The sequence below is a fragment of the Bacillus rossius genome, chromosome 6 (assembly GCF_032445375.1).
Source record: "Bacillus rossius redtenbacheri isolate Brsri chromosome 6, Brsri_v3, whole genome shotgun sequence".
Taxonomy (NCBI): Eukaryota; Metazoa; Arthropoda; class Insecta; order Phasmatodea; family Bacillidae; genus Bacillus; species Bacillus rossius.
Window position 1 is genome coordinate 66,982,144 of NC_086334.1, and position 21,767 is coordinate 67,003,910.

The 21,767-nt window shown below is 40.1% G+C and overlaps 1 protein-coding gene across 1 annotated transcript in view; it reads right to left on the reverse strand.

The window, feature by feature from the left end:
• Positions 1-10,923, reverse strand: part of LOC134533565 (phospholipase B1, membrane-associated-like) — a 104,604-nt gene extending 93,681 nt beyond the window's left edge. The window contains exon 1 of the mRNA XM_063371099.1: positions 10,878-10,923. The gene's annotated coding sequence lies outside the window, so the exon portion shown is untranslated. The remainder of the gene's footprint in view (positions 1-10,877) is intronic.
• Positions 10,924-21,767: the final 10,844 nt, after the last annotated feature.

Sequence of the window (21,767 nt, forward strand, 5' to 3'; positions counted from 1 at the left end):
TGTAAAAAAAATTAACTTAAAAATATGAAATTTTTTTTGACGTGATAACGTCTTATAAATCGATGAACGCCAGCTGCATGCACGAAAAATTGTCACGTTCCACTTGAGCCGAGCGTGCAAGAACCGGTCAACCACCGTGCGAGAACATCTATAATATCAAAAAGGTTGAGCCGGGCTTTTTAACTAATTGTTCGTGATTATATTTAAACAATTTATTTAAAATAAATTTGCAAAAACTGTAAATAATATTTGAAAATTAAAAAGTATGCAATTTTCCATCATGTTTTCTTATGACGTTATCACGTAAAATTATTGTCCGTAAACCGACTTTACAGACAACCCCCCTTTTTTTCACTGTGTTGAAAATAACACCGACCAAACCGTTAGAAAATAAAGAAAACTAAGTATTTGGTGATGAAATTTGTAGCATTATTTGAAATGCAACATAGCCGTAGAGAAAAGTCGCTAATTTACCGTATAAAATTGCTAACCCCTAATAAATAATTTTGCTATAACAGTGTAAGAAACGAATGCATCACAGTAAATATTGTATAAGAACAATATAGGAAAGTCGCCAAAAAAAATGGGCGACACGTTGTGCAGCGCATTCTAATGGCATGGCCTGGTCCTACATCGTAAGCGCATTTGGGACAATGTTATTTTAGAGATTTTTATTTCACATTTTTTAAAAGTTTTCTTCAGTAGTTGTAATTTATTATGGCTGGAAAAATTTGTCAATGTTTGGTTGCAACAATTACGATGTTGCTAACTGTTCGTAGTAATTTTTTAGATTTCCGAAGGACGAAACACTGTAAGTAACCCACTCCACAACTTCATAACCATGATAACCTTTGTATGGTTTAAAAAATTTCACTTATTGATAAGTATACCAAATATTGTTATACTGTAGGATTAGTTACTGAATAATCTTCTTAATATTTCTCAAGGTACAAACAGTGGGTGTTGAAATGCAAGCGACGTGACTTGGATATTGTGCTCAGAAAGAATGGACCTGGTCATTTTAAATCCAGACGCATTTGCTCTGACCATTTCAAGAAAGAGGATTTGCGAAACCCTAACCTTACATCACAAGGGTAAGAACAAATGTATGTTAATTTTTAAATCTTTGAACATTTGGTTAGGTTTGCTACATTTACAGTATATACTGTAGTTTATCTGAATGGTTGGTTAGGTTAGGCTGGGTACAACACAAATCCTGTAAATTGGGTAACATTCGGACAGGGAGACTCCTGACGAAATAAAAAAAGGAAAGGAAACTACGTTCCCTGCATTCTAGACACGTCCCTGAGTTTACCGTTAAAAATGCGTTTTTAAATTTCTAATAGTTTGGGATAAATCACACTTCAAATCTTCATACTTCCTTGCATTCTTAACTTGGCTAAATCCGCAAACTCTAAAGGTAATTTATGTGCCCATAAGGGGTGCTGCCAAGATAGCTACTTTTTAAACTACCCTGTGGTCTACGATAATTTATTTATACCATATTAGGTTTTACACTTGAAACGTTCAGTTCAAACTCAGCCCTTATGACTAGGCTACTAGCAGACACAGGTACCTAACTCAAATCCTGTAGGTCAAACAGAGTTACAAGTGGAACATGAGAGTAAAAAACGTGAGGTAATGTATGTTCAATTTTTTAATGTTAAAAATGTTAAGAGGTAAGGGTTTGTCAAATTGTTTTAAGCAATTCCCTTCCCATTGTTTTAACTATACAGAATCACTATGGAAACTAAAACAAATTAGATAACCAAAATGTTTAAAGAAAGATATTATGATTACATATCTACAACATTGTGCTCTTAATTTTTTTTGTTGCAATGTAAACCAATTTTAAAAGAATTTTTAAGATATTTTATGTTTTTTTAAGTAGATGCTTGTTTGAAAAATATTCAAAAAAATTTTAAAAATTGTATTTTTTAGTTAATCTAATTATATTTAATGACTACTGTACATAACTGCTATATTTCAAGAGTTCATCAGTATTTACTTAGTAGCTGCCCGACCCGGCTTCGCACGGCTATACTAATGGAAAAAAATTAAGCCACATCTCCCATTTACAGAAATGGTAAATAAAAAAAAATCAGTGAAAAATTTATTACAATGCTGTATAATGTACCGGAGAGAAAATGAATAGCACCGATGGTTTCCCGACTCGTGCATGCAACGTACAACTGATGTACCCGTACTTCGCTACGGCAGTCTACAGGCAGATCACTCTTGCGCCGCTCATTATACATGCCCCTCCTTGTGGGTACGCCACTGCCACGCGATGCCCGTTGCCATGGAGACCCCGAAGGCATGAACAATGCAAAATCCTGTTCTCATGCAGACAAAGTACCCACTGTTGCCTGGTTTTAACCACCCATGGGATCTAATTTCCGGAAAATGTCATCCTGCGTAACATAAGGAACATTACTGTGAAGTTTAAGTCTGTAAAATATATACACTTGAAAAAAAGGGCAATAAAAAACAAATTAAACACAGAGAGAGGAAAAAACAATAGTTTAGGTTTACGATTTAAGGTGATAAAAAGTATTTAAATACTAATTGAACTCTTATGAGGGTACTGATTGCTTCGTTGTTAATATCACACTGGTGTTTTTTACTTCTATGGGAAAATTAAGAATGATAAGGCCTTTAGTGCGTGGCAACAATATTAATAGGCAATAGGAAATAAACTTCTAGCGCCTGCGGCATTGTCAACACACACTTCGTACGTGTACTGCATGTTGTATCTAACCCCCTCCATCTCATTTGATTCTAAATTGGACTTTTAGTAAGGATCCCTAATGTCATTGATAATATAATATAGCATATAGCCTTCCTCGATAAATGTACTATCCAACACTGAAAGAATTTTTCAAATCGGACCAGTGGTTCCTGAGATTAGCGCGTTCAAACAAACAAACAAGCAAACAACTCTTCAGCTTTATAATATTAGTATAGATTTCAACAGTTGTGAAAATTTTGTTTGCTACATTAAAAAAAAAAACTAAAATAGTTGGTTAGGTTAGCTACATTTTTATACTGTAAATTTTTTTGAACAGTTTCTTACATTGTGTTAGCTACATTTAAGTTACTTTAAGTTTTGTAAACGGTTAGGTAAAACTAGCGATATTGAAAATTCTCACTTTCGTTTCTGGAACAAGTATCTCTTTTTTTTTTTTTTTACTTTTTTTTCCCAGATGAACTCTTACTTAGGAAATTACCGGTTTTTAATTTTTTCGCGGAATATTTACGAATTAAACGATATCCTTACTAATATTATAAATGTGAAAGTATCTCTGTCTGTCTGTCTGTCTGTCTGTCTGTCTGTTTATCTGTTTATTTGTTACCTTTTACCGGCTGAACGGCTGAACGTATCGTAATGAAATTTGGCAAGGAGATAGATTATATCCTGGGGATGGACATAGGCTATCTTTTGTCTAAAAAAATAAATTTTAAACGGGTTAAAAAAATATATCTTTATTTTATGTAATGTGTGTCATAGATATACAAACTGTTAGTGTCATTCCTCTATGTCTGCCGAGCAATAGCTTTCAAGCCATTACGTTACGTTTTGCTATTGTAAGGAACTAAGTAGAAAGTAATAAAAAAATAAAGATCTTGACAGTTTGTAGTGTCGTCATATTTGTTTCAATTTTCAATACCGTTTTTGTATATTAAAATTTAAATTGCAGAAAAAAGTCATGTTTCATAGACACATACATAGTGAGTATGTGTCATTTCTCTATGTCCACGAGGTCTCGCCGCGTCAATTTTCTCCTTGGGGCGAACCCGTCCGCTTAGTTAAATAAACAGCTTTTATTGTTGAATGATTTCATGATTTATTTCATGAAAATCTGCTCTCATAAAAAAGTTAGTTTTATAGACATTCAATAGGTCTCTCTCTCTCTCTCTCTCTCTGAAGATCAATCTATGAATCAATACAAATTTATTTACTTTATATTTTTAGTTTGATTTGATACAATATGATTTCACTAAAAATCAATTTCTACCCCTTCCTATTTTCATTTCCACGTTACGAAGTTTCACTTCTTCCACGCGGAGGGACTCCACGCAATATTTTTGCATGCAATTAAAAACAATTTTTTAATGCTGCCAAAGAAGTAGGCTATAACTTCTCATGCGCGTACCTAAGTACACGCACCCATTTTTTTGATTTAATTTCTTTTATATATATTTTTTCTCCCTACCTAGGGCACTCATAATTCTTTTAAATTTCAGATGTATGTTTTCAATGTCATTCGAGTTTTACAATTTTTTTGTCAAATTGGTCATTATTTATACTTTGTTTCATTTTGGAAACATACGTATTTTAGGTATTATGACAAATAAAAAAAAATAGATTCACTAACATTCTTAGGATTTTATTGTGTGGATAGTTTCAAGTTTAATTTTATGTAGGTACATAAATTCTTAAACTTATAAATTTCTTCGAAATTTATTCATAGGTTGGTATGGCCTACTAATATTTTCTATTTGTTAATATTGTTATTTTTTTACAGTACCTACTTATTTGCAAGGAGTTTGGTTTAGTGTTAATAATTTATCTGCTGAGCGTCAAGAGTCTTAGGGCTGCTGAGACCGAAGACCAGAAATATTTATCAATTATGTAATATAGTGTTGAAAAATTTGAATTTTACTATTTCAGGAAAGTTAATTTTTTTTTATTAATTAGAATAGTTACGTGTAATTGCCATCTTCCTTTATTTCATATTAAACATTATGTTTGGTTGAGTGGGAGATAATTTTATTTATGTATGTTTTAAATTTCATTTAATTTCTTAAACATATATTCTTACCTTCCTACTTATATTAAATTTCAGGTGGATGTTAACATTGTCATTCCAGTTGTATACATTTTTTTGTCAAATTAGTTGTTATTTATACTTTTTGTTTAATTTTGGACTATGTTTTTTTTTTTTTTTTTTCACTTAATTCAAAGATTTGTGGTGTGTACAGGGAGTGATACCTCTATTAATTTCTATACTCCTTTGGATAAGCGGAATATTGCCACCACAGTTATACATATAAACAAATCCTACAAATGTTTTAAACATTATGAAAAATAAAAAATAGTTTCACAAACATTCTTAGTTTTTTTTGGTGTGTATAGTTTGAAGTTTAATATTATGTATGTACGTAAATTCTTAAACATACAGTTATTTATTAATTTATTTAGATAATTATTCATAGGTAGGTAATAAGCTTTCTATTTGTCAATATAGTTATTATGGTAGATAGTAGTACAGTAAATGCCAACATTCTTATATTCCTTTATATTTCTTTCGATTTGGAGTGTTTCCGAGCCATTCGGGGTCCTCAACATAACCCCCCCCCCCCCCTTCCTCCCACAGGTGGTTAAAGCTCCAAAATTTCGAAAGTTAAAAATTTTTTAAAAATCTTTCTCTTTCGATTTTAAGTGATTTCGAGCCATTCAGGGTCCGCGAACCCACTGCCCCCCTCTGGGAACAAAGCCCCAAAATTTCGACAATTTCAGGAATTTCAAATATATATTCTTTCGAGATGGAGTGTTCCAAACAATTCGAGGTCCTGAACATCCACTTTCCACAAAAGTGAAAGCCCTAAAATTTCGAAAGATAAGAATATATATAATTTGATGTTGGCATGTATGACGTCGATAAACTCTTACACCGTTTGACCGATCGCCATGAAAGTTGGCACATCGAAGTGTTTTTATCATGGAGAAGGTTTTTATGCTATCCATTTTTTTTATAACTCGCCGCTAGATGACGCTGTAGCGCATCAACTTCTAAACCTTTCAACCGATCGCCATGGGTAAACAGAAAACCATAGGTCACAGATACACAAACAGTAATTATGTGTCATTTCTTAATGTCCACCACACTGGACATATCGCTATCAATTTTGCTGTAACTCGCGGACAATATATCACCCGGTGTTCAGCCCGGGAAAAGCCGGGTACTGCAGCTAGTAGTGTATATTCAATTGTTAAATGCTGTCTCATCTGTGTCCTTTAGTTTGTCTGTTATGTTTGAAATGACATCTTTTTTCAGATTTTATAATCAATAAATCTTTGTAGGTTATAAAAAAACGTGTTCTTTTTATGAAACACTGTTTTAAAACAAATACTAGGATGGTAAATTCATTTCGCAATGACAACAAGTTTTCAAAAGACGAGAGAAAAAATGAGCCGAAATTGCCTATTATAATACACGGAAATTTGAATTTCGCGGGAGTTCTGCAGGTCAAGCCGCTAGGATCACTGCAGTCATGTGTCGCCAGCGCTCGCCATGTTAAATGGCCTTAGTTTCCTATATTGTTCTTCTACAATATTTGACCACAGCAAGCACCACTCCCGTCTCGCTCCAGGAAAAAACGCTCGTGATTATCTCGCTAGCCAAGGACACGAGAGAAATAACACAGGCATTATGACAGCCATTGCGTGCCTCTTATTTCCCGTGTGGAATGGAACAGCTGTTATCACCACGCATTTCTGCACGCGCCTACCCTTTATTAAAAAATAAAAATTATATATTTGCAAAATATTACTATTTTTGCGGTAAGGAAGTGTGACAAAGTGACAACGTTACGTGTCATGCTTTAAAAGTCATTTATAAAGCAGAATTAAGATTTATGCATAGTTTTGTCATGAAATCGTGCTTAATGTAACCTGCTCTCAGTACGTCCCAAATATCCCTACTTTTTTGTAGACATCTGACTTGACAGACCTCCCTGCTTCTATATGCGCGTAAAGTCAAAGATAGGTAAATACAACAAATAAATGGAAATAAAAATCAAATTTCATGGAGCTTCATTCGACACAGATGCCTTATAAAGTTTGTATCTAAAAGACTAACCGAAACGTGGTTACGTGTACTTGACAGACATCTAGTTGAGGCAGAAATTTCATTGTCCATAGGTCTGGATCTGCTTCTGTTTACAAATTTAACTGCTACAGTGTACTCTGAGATACACTGGAGTCCTGTTACGTGGAATGTTGTTTGTAGTATGAAAATGTTCCTACGGCGCCTGGTGCCAACCCGAGGATTGAGTACAAATCCGCCATCTTGGATTGTGACGTCACGGAATCAATTTTGCACTACCTTGACATTGACCTTCAAATTGGCCAAAAAAACTTAACATGTGCCAAGGTTTATCAAAAATTCACCACAATTCGACAACATTTCCATGTTTTAGGGAAAAACAAAAATGTCCCTATTTCGAGGGAAAATATTATGTTTTTACTCCCAAAAAAAGGCATTGACTTGAAAATTATCGTTAATTTCGCCATATTAAAAAAAACACATTTTTTATACTAGAAAATCTATTTTTTTTTAAATTTATAACAAATAATTTGAAATTTTTTAATTTAAAACATTCCACCATCTGGGATTATGAATACACGGCCGCCAACTTGAAAATACGTAATTGTTATAAAAAAATTGGAAACTTTTTTAAAATTTATAAAAAAATGAATTAATCATATTTTATTAAGATTTTAATTAAAAACATACGTCATGGAGTCTTCAGTACGACTCTGGTGGGGGCAAAAATTAAAATGGCAACATATTCTTCCTCCATGGAAGCCTCCGACAGACTGACCTCCCACTACTAATGCCAAGGTATGTAAAGCGCCAGCTAGTATTGCGTCGTCCGCCATCTTGATTTCGTCTGCTGGAGGCCGCCATGTTTTTATCGTCTGCAAGAGAGCACTACCACCATACTAGTTTAATTTTTACCAGCTGGAGTGCAGTAATCATTTATTGCCAGGGCGCCCGCCATCTTGTCGGTCGTCTTAACCACCATATTGGAGATTTGTAATCATTCAGATAGTAATTCAGAAAAATTCTAAAAATCATCAAAAATTGATCATTAACATAATGACTGACTCGATTGTTTCTCGTCCTTGGTTCGATTCTCGTTCAGTGATAACAGTGTATAAAACTTAAAATAAGTTAAAATTTCTGACTTTTATTACATTTTGTGGAGTTCATTAATCTTTGTCTCTATAAAAATGGACTCTATAGATGATACCTGTCCGACGAAATAAAGGCGTTGTCGCTATGCGTACAATGGAAGTCTAATTTTTAGGTACTTTGCATGCATTCCAACCAGGTCTCGTACAGTGATAGGCTTAGGTATAGGCCAAGTACCTTCGGACTAAGAGGCCAGGCCATGCACAGTGTCAGACTATAGACCAGATGTCTCCGAACCACTACAGTCATATAAATACAGAATCATCAGTAGTATGCGAATCGTCGCACGATGCGGTAGGATACAATGCCTCCAAATGTAATTGGCTCCAACAATCTTTGGCTTCAACGTCATTGGCTCCAAAAGTCATTGGCTCCAACAGTCATTGGCTCCAACAGTCTTTATCTCCACCAGTCTGGGCTTCAAAAGACAGTTAATATGTCATAATCGGCTTACTTGAGGCTGATAGATGAGGAATTTAAGCATATTTTAAGACTTTCCACCATATTTATTAAAATTAATTTTTTATGGTTTTGCATCGATCAAATATCAAACTAAGGATAGGAATCAATCAAATACATCATTACATTAATTTTAGATTTTTAAAGTGAAGTTTAGATTTTTTCCCGAATTTCTAGTTAAAAATGTACTAATTGTCAAGATGGCGGTTAAGACGGCCGACAAGATAGCGGGCGCCCTGCCAATTAACGATTACTGCACTCTAGCTGGGAAAAAATGAAAATACCATGGCAGTAGCGCCCTCTAGCAGACGAAAACTATATGGCTGCCTCCATCAGACGAACACAAGATGGCGGACGTTACGACATAATATCTGGAGATGAATACCTATACTTTGGCATTGATGGTGGGAGGTCAGTCTGTTAGTGGCTTCCGTGGAAGAAGGATCCATCGCCATTTGTATTTTTACCCACATAGACTCCATGACTTAAGTATGTTTTTATTAAAATTTGATTCATTATATATTATTTTTAATTCAAACAAATTTTCCAATTTTTTTTCTGATGACAAAAGTGAACGAAATAATAATTTCAACGGTTACGTATCAATTCAAATTGGCGGTCATGGCATCCTAATTGTCATGACCTCAGCGGCTTAGTGCAGCTTTCTGGTGGGCAAATTAAGCCAATTTATGGAATTTTCAATTTGTTGACTTTTTTTGGACTAAAAACGAAATATTTTCCCTCGAAATAGGGACATTTTTGTTTTTCTGATTTTTTGGAGATTTTCTTGGCAGAATATTTTTTTCCTAAAACGTGGATATTGTTGTGAATTCGGCATAATTTTTGACAAATTTCGGCAAATTTTGACAATTTTTTTGCCAAATTTTAGCAAATTTTGAAGGATGAAGGTCAGTGTTAAAGGTCAAGGTCATACATTATTTCCGCCGTGACGTCACAATTCAATATTCCTCGGGCCGGCCGCAGGCGCCGTAGGAACATTTACATGCTGCTGTCGTATGGGGGAACTAACGCATTGTACACTGTTCGCATGTTACAGGTTCTGGTATATTCAGTGGTGGGCCTTGCAAATACGACTTTCCATATAGCATGACTCCGGTGTTTTTCCGCGTACAAGGCGGTGGCTCGAACAAAAGATCAAAAAATTTCCGGGCTTATGTTCACTGTCATTTTTTTCTCCTTTTTCTCTTTTTCCATCAAATGAGGAGCATACCTTTAAATCCAGAATCATCTATTTTATTTATTTATGCAATCAAATATAAAACTTATATACTGTCATACTTACGAAATGTAGCTGGTACTAATGAAATTTTTTTTTTAAATTAATGCTTTTAAAGTTTTATTTCCTCTGAGGACCACATTTTTGAGTTATGTTTTGTAAGCAGTATGTATTTCACTGCAGCTTTGTATACATTAAAAAAATTTTAAAATTTTTTGCGTAAATTTTGGATTTTATATACCTTTTACTGGTTGGTCTAATAGACAAGTTTAAAGTGTTCCACATGCATCAGCGTCTTCTCGTAGACTGAACTATGAGTTGCGGAAGGACACGTGGTTTCTGGCTGAGAGTGTACACGCTAACGTTCATTTAACAAAGAATATCCCTTTTAAGGTGGGATTCTTAAAGTATTCGTAGAGATAATATCGTTAAAAGTCAGCAATTGGTGATAAAGATATACCCATTATTTATCTTCGAATGTAATTAATAACCTGCCACAATTTACGTCACATAATAATATGTATAAAAATTAATATATATGATCTTTATACTAATTTTAAAATATTTTATTATGACAATTGTGGTAGTCATGAGAATATAATACACGATTCAGTATAGTAAATGTCATTTTTTAAAATTCTATCATGATTATATTAATGTGTCAAACTGAAAACATACAAAATTAATTTTCTTAACATCTCTAATTTCAGGAATTAAAAAATTTGCTTTCAATATTTACAGAACGATTTCGACAGTGATATTTGTGGAAGAAGGAATATATTATACGCAAGTGTCATACATTAGCATATCACCTAGTTTCCTATAATATAATAATTAAAAAATAATGATTCCTCCAAAACAAAGATTTGAAATCATCCAGTAATCATTGAGATGTCAGTAAAGTTATTAACTGAATAATTTTCGCAGGCTTTCACGGCCAATGTCTGGAGTAGCTTGGCTTCTAAGGTTGTAGCCGTGTCCTTGGCGATAAATTCAGCGATAAATTTATCGCCAAGTACTCGGCTACAACCCAGAAGCCAAGCTACTTAAGATATTAACTGAAATTAAAATCTGGCATGGTAGATTTTAAAAAAAAATGATTTTATGAAATAAAAGATATGTATTGGCAGAGTAGTCTGTAGTGACAAGGCAAACACGAAACAGTAAAGTGAAGCGTGTGCTGCGGCGCGGCCTACCTGTGAAGGGTCTCTGGTGCCAGGAGGCTGCCGGCTGGATTGTCCGGAGGCGGCGTCTGGAGTGGCGTCTGATTCTCGCGGCGTGGAAAGACTGCCCCCCCCCCCCCCTAAGGCGGGGGGCAGGTAACAGAGCCAAGGCCGCCGCGAACTGGACCGTCATGCACCGCGCTGCTGCCCCGGGCGAGCCGGCCACAGGTCTGACCATCTCGCTATCTGCCGCCAGCCCCGTTTACTGGGGACAGCATCCCTCTGTGCGCCATTTATCTTACAACAAGCATTATTAACGTGGGGAAGCCTTCATTTCACAGACGAGAGAGCCACACCCGAAGTTCCCCGAAGTTCATGCTCGCTTTTTTTTCCCCGTTCTATCTCATTGTATAAACCGGTGTGGGATTAAATTTTGCGGTCGATTAGGATAAGTTAGCTACATTATAAATACTTTTAAACATTGTCGATGGTTGGTTATATCATGTTAGTAAAGCTACATTAAAAATACTGTAAAATCATTTTATGGTTGCTTAGCAAATGACTTTTTAATATGTAGCTATCCAGCGTTAGGAAACCGTTTACATGATTTCACAGTATCTTTAATGTAGCTTTCCTATCCAACTCAACCGTCCACAATGTTTTAAAGTATTTATAATGTAGCTAACCTAGCCTAATTGACCATTAGTTATCATGAGTTACAATGAACAAAAAAAACCGAAGATGCACGATCGGGCGTTTGGCTCTCTCGTCTGTGAAAAGAAGGCTGCCCTTATTAACGTGCCTTCAACGCCGTCTTCCTTTCCATAGTTTTAAGCACGCGAGCTGACTGTCAGCCGCAAAGGCTACGAGTACAGACGCCCGCCGCCAGGGGCGCTCAAAGATCAATGCTAGTCGCAAGGCCCAACTACTCCTTCTTGTCTGCTACAGAACCCCGCACGAATGAGCCCGAAGGTTTTTCCCTGGGTCCATGCAGGGTTCACCTGGCCACAACTCAACTAGTCGTAGGCAATATTCAAGAAAGGGGAGTTAGTCGTGGCATCAGTCGCTGCCACGTCCGGCCAGTCCCCGAACAAAGCACATGATGCGTAATGCCCATCCTGCATGGCCGAAAGCCGGCATTATTGGGCATGAAGGCTTCGGCCTGGGACGCACTTGGAGTCTTCCCTAACCAGACCCCTCCCAAAAAGAAAGGTTGTGAGACAAATGCAAATAGACTCAGGCGAGAGATGGCAGCCGGGGAGAGTATGCACAACCATGCTTGCTGAGTGCGGTCGGGTCATTGAGGCATTAAGTTGCCTTTTCCAGTTCAGGCATTTTCTCTGGCAACGTTTGTTACAATTCATATGTGGAAATTCTCCTTTTCAAAGCTTACAAATATATATTTCTCTGATATATGAGATAAACGTATGTGCCTGAATACGCCACGCGCGTTAAAAGTGAAATTTATTGGCTAGAGGTATAATAATATATACGAACGAGAGCTACAACGGAAGTGCCAAATTATAGAGTCACAAGTATGCAAGTATACAAACACGCAAATATTCAAGTGCAAATTTGCAAGTCTGGTATAATGCACACGTGCCATCAATCGCTAAAATTCAGGTCGTTGCACTTTTCATTGCCCTCTGAGCGTTAAAATTGCGTTGACCTCTAATGATGTCATCACCTGAACTTCCACAAATTTGATGTAAAATATTTCCTTTAAAATTTACGTTAATTAGTAACACTCGAACGATACAAAACATCTAAATTTGACAAAATAATTACGTTTTTGTTATGTATTTTATTTTACTCTTGACAATCCTGAAGTATATTTATTAAAACAAAAATATATTTGGAAAAATTCCAAATATATATGCTATATACGATAAACGATATGCTATGCAAGTAACTTCTCATAGACCAAGGAACAAACCTACAAATATTTTGTAAATACATCTGATGAAAGATCTCTAAATGGCTTGCAGTACTCGAGACGCATGTTCCTCCCTCAAAATCACAATGATATTGACAAGTGTCAAAAAATTCATACCTCTTTTTCAGATAAAAAAAATAACTGGCCTATAAAAGGCATTTTGGGACCCTATTTTGGTAATTGAGATTAAATTTAAAACACAAACTCTTGTTTATTATTAACAAACCCCTATAGTACTTCATGCAAAAACATATAATTGCGATGTTAAAAAGGAATTTGACATTGGATGTGAAAGCTGAAGTACACACTTTTGCAGAAAATGTAAAATTGTGTTTTTTTTACAATTACAATTTTCTGAGGGGTTACAATTTTCGATCGCTACGAAAATTGCGATCGAATAAGGGGAAATAGCTAGGTATATGGTGGGAGAACCGAGAGAAGAAGGGAATAGTTAGGCACGTAGTGGGGGAACCGATAGAGAAGACCACAGGGAAAGGTAGAAATGACGCAACATACTTGCGCTTTTGTGCTCATACTATCTTGCTCTCTCGCGCTCTTGCTCTCTCGCGCTCTGGCTCTCTTGCTCTCTCGCGCACTTGCATATGCACGGTTGTTTCTTGGGGGTGGAGCGTCAAGCTATCCCCACTCCGCGGCCGTTGGTGCGGGCGGTGATCGCTGGAGCAGCCTTGAGCGGGCTCCATGTGGCAGCGCTGCCAATTGCCACCCTTAATTCAGGGCACCCACCTTTGATGGCCAGTCGTCGTGGGCTGACTACGGGGATAGTTGGAGGCAGTTGCTGAAGTGAATGGCTGGGGCGAGGAAGAGAAGGCTACAGCCCTTGTGCTGGCCCTGCGAGGATCTCCGCTTGAGCTGCTGCAGACCGTACCAGTTTCGGAGCAGACAGACTGTGCTGTACTAGTAGAAGCTCTTGAGCTGAGGAATGGTGACCGGCACATGGGAGAGGTGTATAGAACAGCCCTGAACACACGTTAACAGAAATATTCAGAAACACTCCAAGAATTCGAAGCCAACATCGAGCGACTCGTGCACCTCGCCCACCCAGAAGCACCAACAGAGTTCCTCCAGCAGCTAGCCACTAGTGCTTTTATATACGGGCTCAGAGATACGGAGATTCAGCAAACTATTCGTTTTGCATTTCACAAGAATATCTGAGATGTTTTGTTCACGCGCTGAAATTTAAGGTGCCTACCTTGCTTGAAGTTAAATGAGCATCAGAACGAGACGAACTGTGATAGAACCTTATCACGATGTGAATACCAGTCCCAGAACTAACGAAGGAAACATCCTCAGAACGTTCAGAAAGCTGTTCAATAGTTCAAAGCTGCAGGTCACCCACGGTGTTTCCGCATGTTGAAAACGAAGGCATGTTCAGCGCGAATGCCCTAATCGTCATCAGAGGGAACCGAAGAAAGAAGAACAGCGATGTGATAAGAAGGAGGAAACTTTACAGGTTGAAGGATTAAGAAGATGCCATTGGTGCTTTGCCTGCCAGGGAATAGGTCATATTTAATAGAGATGCCCGTAACAGAAATGCACCAGTGGGTCTGCCTGATAGAACAAGAAATGCCATGGCAAAAAATACAGAATAATGAGTTTTAGTAGAATCTCAAAGCAGACCTGTGGTCGGGAAGAATTGGAGGGTGGCTACGATGTTACATCTGCCAAGAAGTGGACCATATCCAGTACGATTTGCAGGTGCGTGGGATGACACCGCAGCATGGACAACAGCAGCACCTTGTTTCCTGTTTTAAGGAGGCGCAATGTAACGAGTATACCAGAGGCAAGGCCACTAGGCAGCCCAGCATCCTGGCTAGCCAATCAGCTGGCCCGTTAGCTGCAATGGCGTCTTGCAAACCCCTGCCCCCCCTCCACTTCACCCACCCCCAGTGCATTTTCATTTAACTCTCTATCCTTCTGGAGGATTCTAACTCTCAGAACCCACCGCATGAAATGGCGTAAATAGGACGCCATTGTTATGCGATATTCGGGTGTCAAGTCGATCCTGATCACGCCACACTTCAGAGGGGTGCGAGACCATTCCAGAAGGGGGCTAAAGGGTATAAAAATGCTGACGCCAGCCTACGAGGCAGTGAACTGAAGAGGGTGAGTGACCATTGTTGAGCGAAGGAGGACGTCGAACGACGGGCTTCATGTGCGGAGACTGGTGCATCGGGACTGTGCTCTGTGCGACGGACAAGTGAGTAGTGCGAAGCAGTGTGTTGGGACAGAGTTGCGAAATAAGAGACGATCAGTAGTGAGAGTCACTGTCGTGTTGAGCTACAGTGGGAATAGTAAACTGTGGACTAAATTAATTAGTGATAATTTTTCGATGGACATTTAGAGTGTTTTAATTTAATTAATGTTTTTAATATTAGTCAATAAATATAAGTTTATTAAATTATTTTATTTTATATATTTATTTTATAAATATTTAAAAATTTTCGAAAAAATTTTCTTACACATAACAATATATTGATACGATTTACCAGGTTCGTAAAGGATAGCCCAATTAAAGATTTTTATCTCACACAGTTTTATTGATGGCCACTACGTATGTCACTTACAAATAATCTTATAAAATAGCAAAAAAGCAATTGCACTAAAAAATGTTGCTTCCCCAGTCACTCAGTTTCCACACACCACACACCTCGCTGGGCCGCACCTCTGGCGCAACTCTCGCCGCAGCACCCCTCGTGGATCTCCGCCGTGGGACACCGTCGCACCACTCCGCTACCGCCGACGCACTTGCCTTCGCCGAGAGTTCTCTTCGAGCCTTGGCCGAGGACGGACGCATCAAGCGGAGCTGCGAGATTCCAGGAACAGCCTGTTTACTCGCACACAGGCCAGGTGGTATTCCCAGGTTTTTCTAAGAAGTGTAAACGTGCAAAACAACCCGGGTTGTAGCTAACCCTACAGCCTAGCCACAACCCGGCTTAATCCCGGGTGCGTGGTCAGTGGGTGTTAGTGCGTTGTAGGGTGTAACTAGCGACATGACTGACCAGTTAAGTGACGAGCAGGCGATGCAGGAGTGCATCGATGTGCCCCTGCCGAGCGACGACGAAACTGAAATGTCAAGCGTCGACGGCTTTACAACAGTCGTCTCAAAAAAACAAAAAACGGGAGGAAAGGACGAAAGACTGCGCCCCCCATTGACGAACCCCGCGATCGCCAGGCAGCAGGCCGAGCGACTTCGCAAGCAGCCCGTCAGAAGGGCAAACAACTCGGCCAGTCAAACGGCCGCCAACACGTCCGCAGGTTCGAGCCCTGCCCCGCCAAACCCTGCCCCTCAGGCAAAGAAAATGCAGGTGAAACCCCTGTACGTATTCGTGGATTCTGGCCACAGCTACCCGGCCATTAAAACAGTGCTGGATGCAGCACTGCAGGAGCGCTGGTCGTGCGTCAGTCGCGGCCACGACCAGCTCATGATTCACACTGCCACTGTGGAGGAGTACCACAGGGCAGTGCGTGCACTGGAGCAGGTTGGAGTGCAACACTCTGTGCTGCTGCAACAGGACGAGATCCCGAACAAGTTTGTTTTTTGTCGAGTGCATAGCAGCACCGACAAACAATTCATTCAGGCTGAGTTCGCCGCAATGGGGCTTCCAGTGCAGAACTTCTGGTTTCTGTACAACAGGCAGACAAGGCAACCTATAAATAAGTTAGTTGTAGAGCTCCCGAAGGCCGTAAATCCAGAAAGGATTTACGACCTGAAGTCATTCGGAGGCCTCAGCATTCGTGTTGAGGACTATCGACACCCCAAAGGCCCCCTCCAATGTGTGTGGGTTTGACCACCCCGCAAAAGGCTGCAGAGCCTCCCCTGTGTGCCGATGGCGCAGCCAAGGGCACAAAACCGAGGTTTGCCCCCAGGGAGGTGACAGGACGAAGGCAAAGTGCGCGCGATGTGAAGGCCCGCATTGCGCCAATTACAGAGGCTGCATGGCCTACAAGAGGGAGAACTGGCGTCACCTCCCGCAACAGGAGCGAAAGACAGAGAGCTGCAGTCCAAACGCGCAGTGCGCGAAAACAAGCGAGCAGTAATCGCAGCTCAAGTCCGCCCGCCCCCACAACAAGCCGGCCCCTCAGGCTACTGCCCCCAGCCCCCAAGGCAGCCGTGGCGAGCCCCGAGCTACCCCGCCCCCCCCGCAATGGCAGAGCCCTAACCAATATTCAGTGTTGAGCGATAGACATGAACTGGAGTACCCTGTCTTGGCAAACCCACCCAGGTCTAGAGGCCAGCCCCTGCCCCAGAGGCCCCCGAAGAAACACCATTCGGGGCACAAAAACGGTAAAGGCCGGGCGCAAGGTCAGGTGACGGATCAGCCAGGTACTAAGGCGCCACCCAATTCCACCCTTCCCCCCAGTGATTCCAAGAAAGTCGCGCATTAACAAGCCAGCCCGTTGCAGACAGACTCACCAACAGAATTGCCAACTGCTTCACCGCAGCTAAAACCCTTGGAGAATCCAGCGATGGGCGCGAGTGACTTTCTGAAGCTCATGGGCCAATCGGATGCCATTGCACAGAATCCTAACCTGGCACACGTCCTGGAACCAATGTGCATTTTAATGGCTATTTGGTGTAATCCCTCCAAGTCAATACATGACAAAATAAAAGCCACCACGGGCTTCGTGACAGCATTAGCGGCCAGCTTTAATGCCGCACACCCTTAAACTAGGTTCTGCCATTAATACTACCCCCGTAGACAGTAGATTAAGTACCATCCTTTACTGGAATGCACGAGGAATTAGAAATAAAATAATCGAATTTACCGATCATTTAATTAAACATAATATTAGAATCGCGGCGATAAACGAAACACACTTAATTCCAACAGATCGTCTAACTATCTTAAATTACACTATTTATAGGCGCGACCGCGATACCAGAAGTGGAGGGGTTGCCCTACTAATCCACAGAAGTATACAACATAGTGAATTTCATTTACCTGAATTTAATAAATTAGAAGCTGTTGCAATTACTTTTAAAGTCAATAAACAACAAATAGTGCTTATTTCGATGTATGCACCACCGGGCAGGTCACTAACTGAAAACGAGCTGGACATCTTATATGGCTCAGCTCCCACATTCCTAGCAGTCGGCGATATTAATGCCAAGCATAAAGACTGGAACTGTCGGAGCAATACAGCCAATGGCCTACTGCTGCAAAGACACGAGTCTAACAAAAATTATCAAGTACATGCTCCCTCAGAGCCCACTCATGATAGCGGAGTACTAAGGCACAACCCCGATATTTTAGATATTGCATTAAGTAAGAGAGTTCAAACGGGATTCGAACTCAGAGTCTTTCACGAAATGTCGTCTGACCACTTTCCAGTACATATACTATTCGATGACGTGGACACTGACATCAGTCCTCCGAGAAAAATTAAAGACTACAAGAAAGCCGACTGGAGAGGCTTTCAGACGTATTTAGTCGATAATTTGCCTGCAGCCGATGCTGCCAACTTCGAAACGAAAGATAACATCGAATCAGCAGTCACTGAACTTACAGTTAAAATTCAAACTGCAATTAACTCGTGCATCCCAGAAAAGGTGGTTAGATTTAAGCAAGATGTACTGCCGGTGTATATTAGGGATTTAATTTCTCAGAAAAATAGATTAAGGCGCGAATATACTCGACGTAGGCAGCGCGACATTAAAGCGAGAATTAATGAATTACAGAAAATAATTTCCGATGAAATAACTCTATGGAGGAGCAGCCAATGGGAGACGAAAGTCTCTCAGCTACAGGTGCAAGATGGTAGCACCTGGAGTATTACAAAGCGATTACTTCATAAGATAGATAAAATACCACCGCTACAAACTCGCACTGGGTTCGCTTTTACACCGACAGACAAGGCACAAGCCTTCGCGAATACCCTTGAATTAGCCTTTCAACCTAATATCGAACCCTGTGACCCGCAATTTAATGCCGGAATATACAGAGACCTTACAATTAAACTTAATCAGCCTTTAACTTCAAAACCTTACTTAACTCAATCTCAGGAAGTTAAACAGGCTATCGGGCGTATGAAACCACGTAAGGCACCGGGAAACGATGGCATTCAGGCAGTAGTCCTTAAGAAACTGCCCGAAGAAATTTTGGAATACCTAGCTCAATTAATAAATGGAATACTTAAACTACAGTATTTTCCATTGCAGTGGAAAGAAGCTAATGTGATAGTTTTTCATAAATCCGGAAAAGATAAGACACTGCCCCAAAATTATAGGCCCATTAGTCTGCTGAGTACATTGTCAAAAGTAGCCGAATGCATAATTCTGCAGCGACTAAATGCTCACATTAAAGAAAATAACGTACTGCCGGACGAACAATTTGGTTTTCGCAGCGCGCATTCAACAACGCATCAACTGGTCCGTATGACAGAACAAATAATAAGTGCGTTCAATCAGAATAGCTATAATCTCGCAGCATTTTTGGACATAGAAAAAGCCTTTGATAGAGTACTTCATGAAGGCTTAATTTATAAATTATATAAAACTGGCTTCCCCGATTGTTATATTAAATTACTGGCCTCGTATTTAGAAAATCGATCGTTTAGAGTCACGACAGAAGGAGCACAGTCCGATTTAAAAATAATTAAAGCAGGAGTCCCACAAGGCAGCATTTTGGGGCCGGTTTTATTCAATATTTATATCCATGATATGCCTAAGCCCGCACACCGATCAGTTCAGTTTGGCTGCTACGCGGACGATACGGTATTGTTTAGCAGATCTAGTATTCTAGAACTCGCAGCAGAAAGATTGCAAACCGCGTTAAATTCAATAGAACAGTGGTGCACAAAATGGCGAATTAAGGTAAACCCTACTAAATCAGAAGCTATAGTTTTTATGCGTAAACATCTCCCGCCACTCGAAGATAGACCACGACTAACACTTTTCAATGAGCAAATTCCTCACAAAAATATTGTTAAATATTTAGGCGTGCACATGGATAGGAAACTACTATGGCGCGATCACATAGAGGCGAAAAGAAAAACAGCTTTCACTAGGCTCATGGCCCTCTACTCCGTCATGAGCAGACGTTTAGGTAGCTCTGTTAAAAACGGAATAATAATTTATAACGCACTAATAAAACCAATAATCACGTATGCAGCGCCGGTGTGGGCAACAGCAGCGGAATCTCACTTAATCAAACTACAGAGAATTCAGAATAAGAGTATTCGTATTGCGACAGATGCGCCTGTGTATTGCCCCGTAAGGGCTATGCACAGAGAACTCAAACTCGAACTTTTAAAACATTATTATTTCCGAACTGCGCAAAAATTCTATGATAAATGTGCCATAAGCAGAAACCCATATATTTCATCACTGGGCGAACAAGATCCAGAGTTGCATGGAAAATATAAAATGCCAAATTCAATCTTGGCTCACAGACCTCCGTAGTGTGCTGTGGCTGGCTGAGCGACCGGCCAATCAGTCTCCCGCGAGTTGAAACTTAAATTATAGACATTAATGAAATAATTAGCTAATTCAAAATGGTCCGAAGCACGCAGGTGTAGGTTCGGCTCCCGGGAGCTCACTGCCTGTTGTGTTAGGGCTGACTCCCTATGTCCGATGGGCATGGCCCGCCTGGCAGGCTTCACCTCCAGTGCCGGTTGTGTTTCTAAAACACATGGGATTTTGAATTGCAAGCTTGTAACAATACCAAAATGCGAATAGGTCTTGACTTAATTCACCTGTAACTTTATACACCGACAGTTCCTCTATATTTAACTAGTAGTATAGTAGTAGATATTAGAGATTTGTAAATTAGTAATAAGTCCTAGATACTAAGTAATAGTCATAAAAAATATATATTTCTAAAATAATAATTAAAAAATAAAATAAATAAAAATAAAAATAATAAAAATAATATTAATAGTTATAATTTTAGTTTTATCTTAAGCACTGCACGTCCATCCCTGAGTTGGGAGTTTGCATATTTCGTAACGAAATGCCTAGTTTGTAAGTCATTTATCTGTTTTCTGTCTTAGTTTCTTAGTTTTTTAGGTGCTGACTGGCGGCGGAGTGAGTGGTCAGTGCAACCACTCACCACCAGGAGCGCTTGCGTCCCTGGTCACTAAATCCAGTACTGGACAATTAGCAGAGAGGACCACGAGTCCAAGTACCCAACCCCCGCATGGTAGACTCTTTTCTACTCTGTCCAACACTTCATCCAGACCATCCTCTGTCTCCTGTAAATTCCTACACGTAATGCATGCCAATTTGCATCCCGCATGAATGTGCCCAGGGTTTTCCCTGTGTCTATGCAGGTTTTACCTGGGCCCACCCTATCTCTAGTTATAGTCTAGATTTAAGAGTGAGGGGAGTTAGTCATGGCGCCAATCGCTGCCATGGCTGGCCAATCCCCTTCTAGCACATGATGCATGCGACCCTCTCCCTGCATGGCTAATCCCAGCATGACTAGGCGTATAGGCTTCGGCCTGAGACGCACCTAGGTCCCTCCCTAACCCGGACCCCTCCAAAATACACTTAGTTTTAGTTAGGTTAGAAAATCGCCTTCGCCGAGGATTCGCTCGACGCCTTGCTCGGAACTTCGTTCGGGACTCCGCCGCGCCCACGACACTATCGCCCGGAACTGAACTCTCTGCCCTAAAACCTTCATCCAGGGACTTCGCCACTTTATCGCTCGGAAACTCCGCCGCGGGAAAGCTCCCACCTGGACTCTTACTCAACTCCACTAAAACTCTCCATGAGGCCAGCGTCCCCCGGCTTTTATATCAGCCCAGGCGCTTTCCAGAAACCACGATCGCGGCTGGGGCCAGTCGCGTCATTCCGCGCCGACCCGACGGCAGAAATCTCTCGAAACACGTGTCGGCGGCTGCTAGCTGCGAGGTGTCAAATGTCTAGCTATCAGCGCCGCGCGGTGAGTGGAGGGCTGGAGGGAGAGGAAGCGGTGACCCAGGTGCACACTGCACATCTCATGTTGCGGCGGCCACTTGTCAGC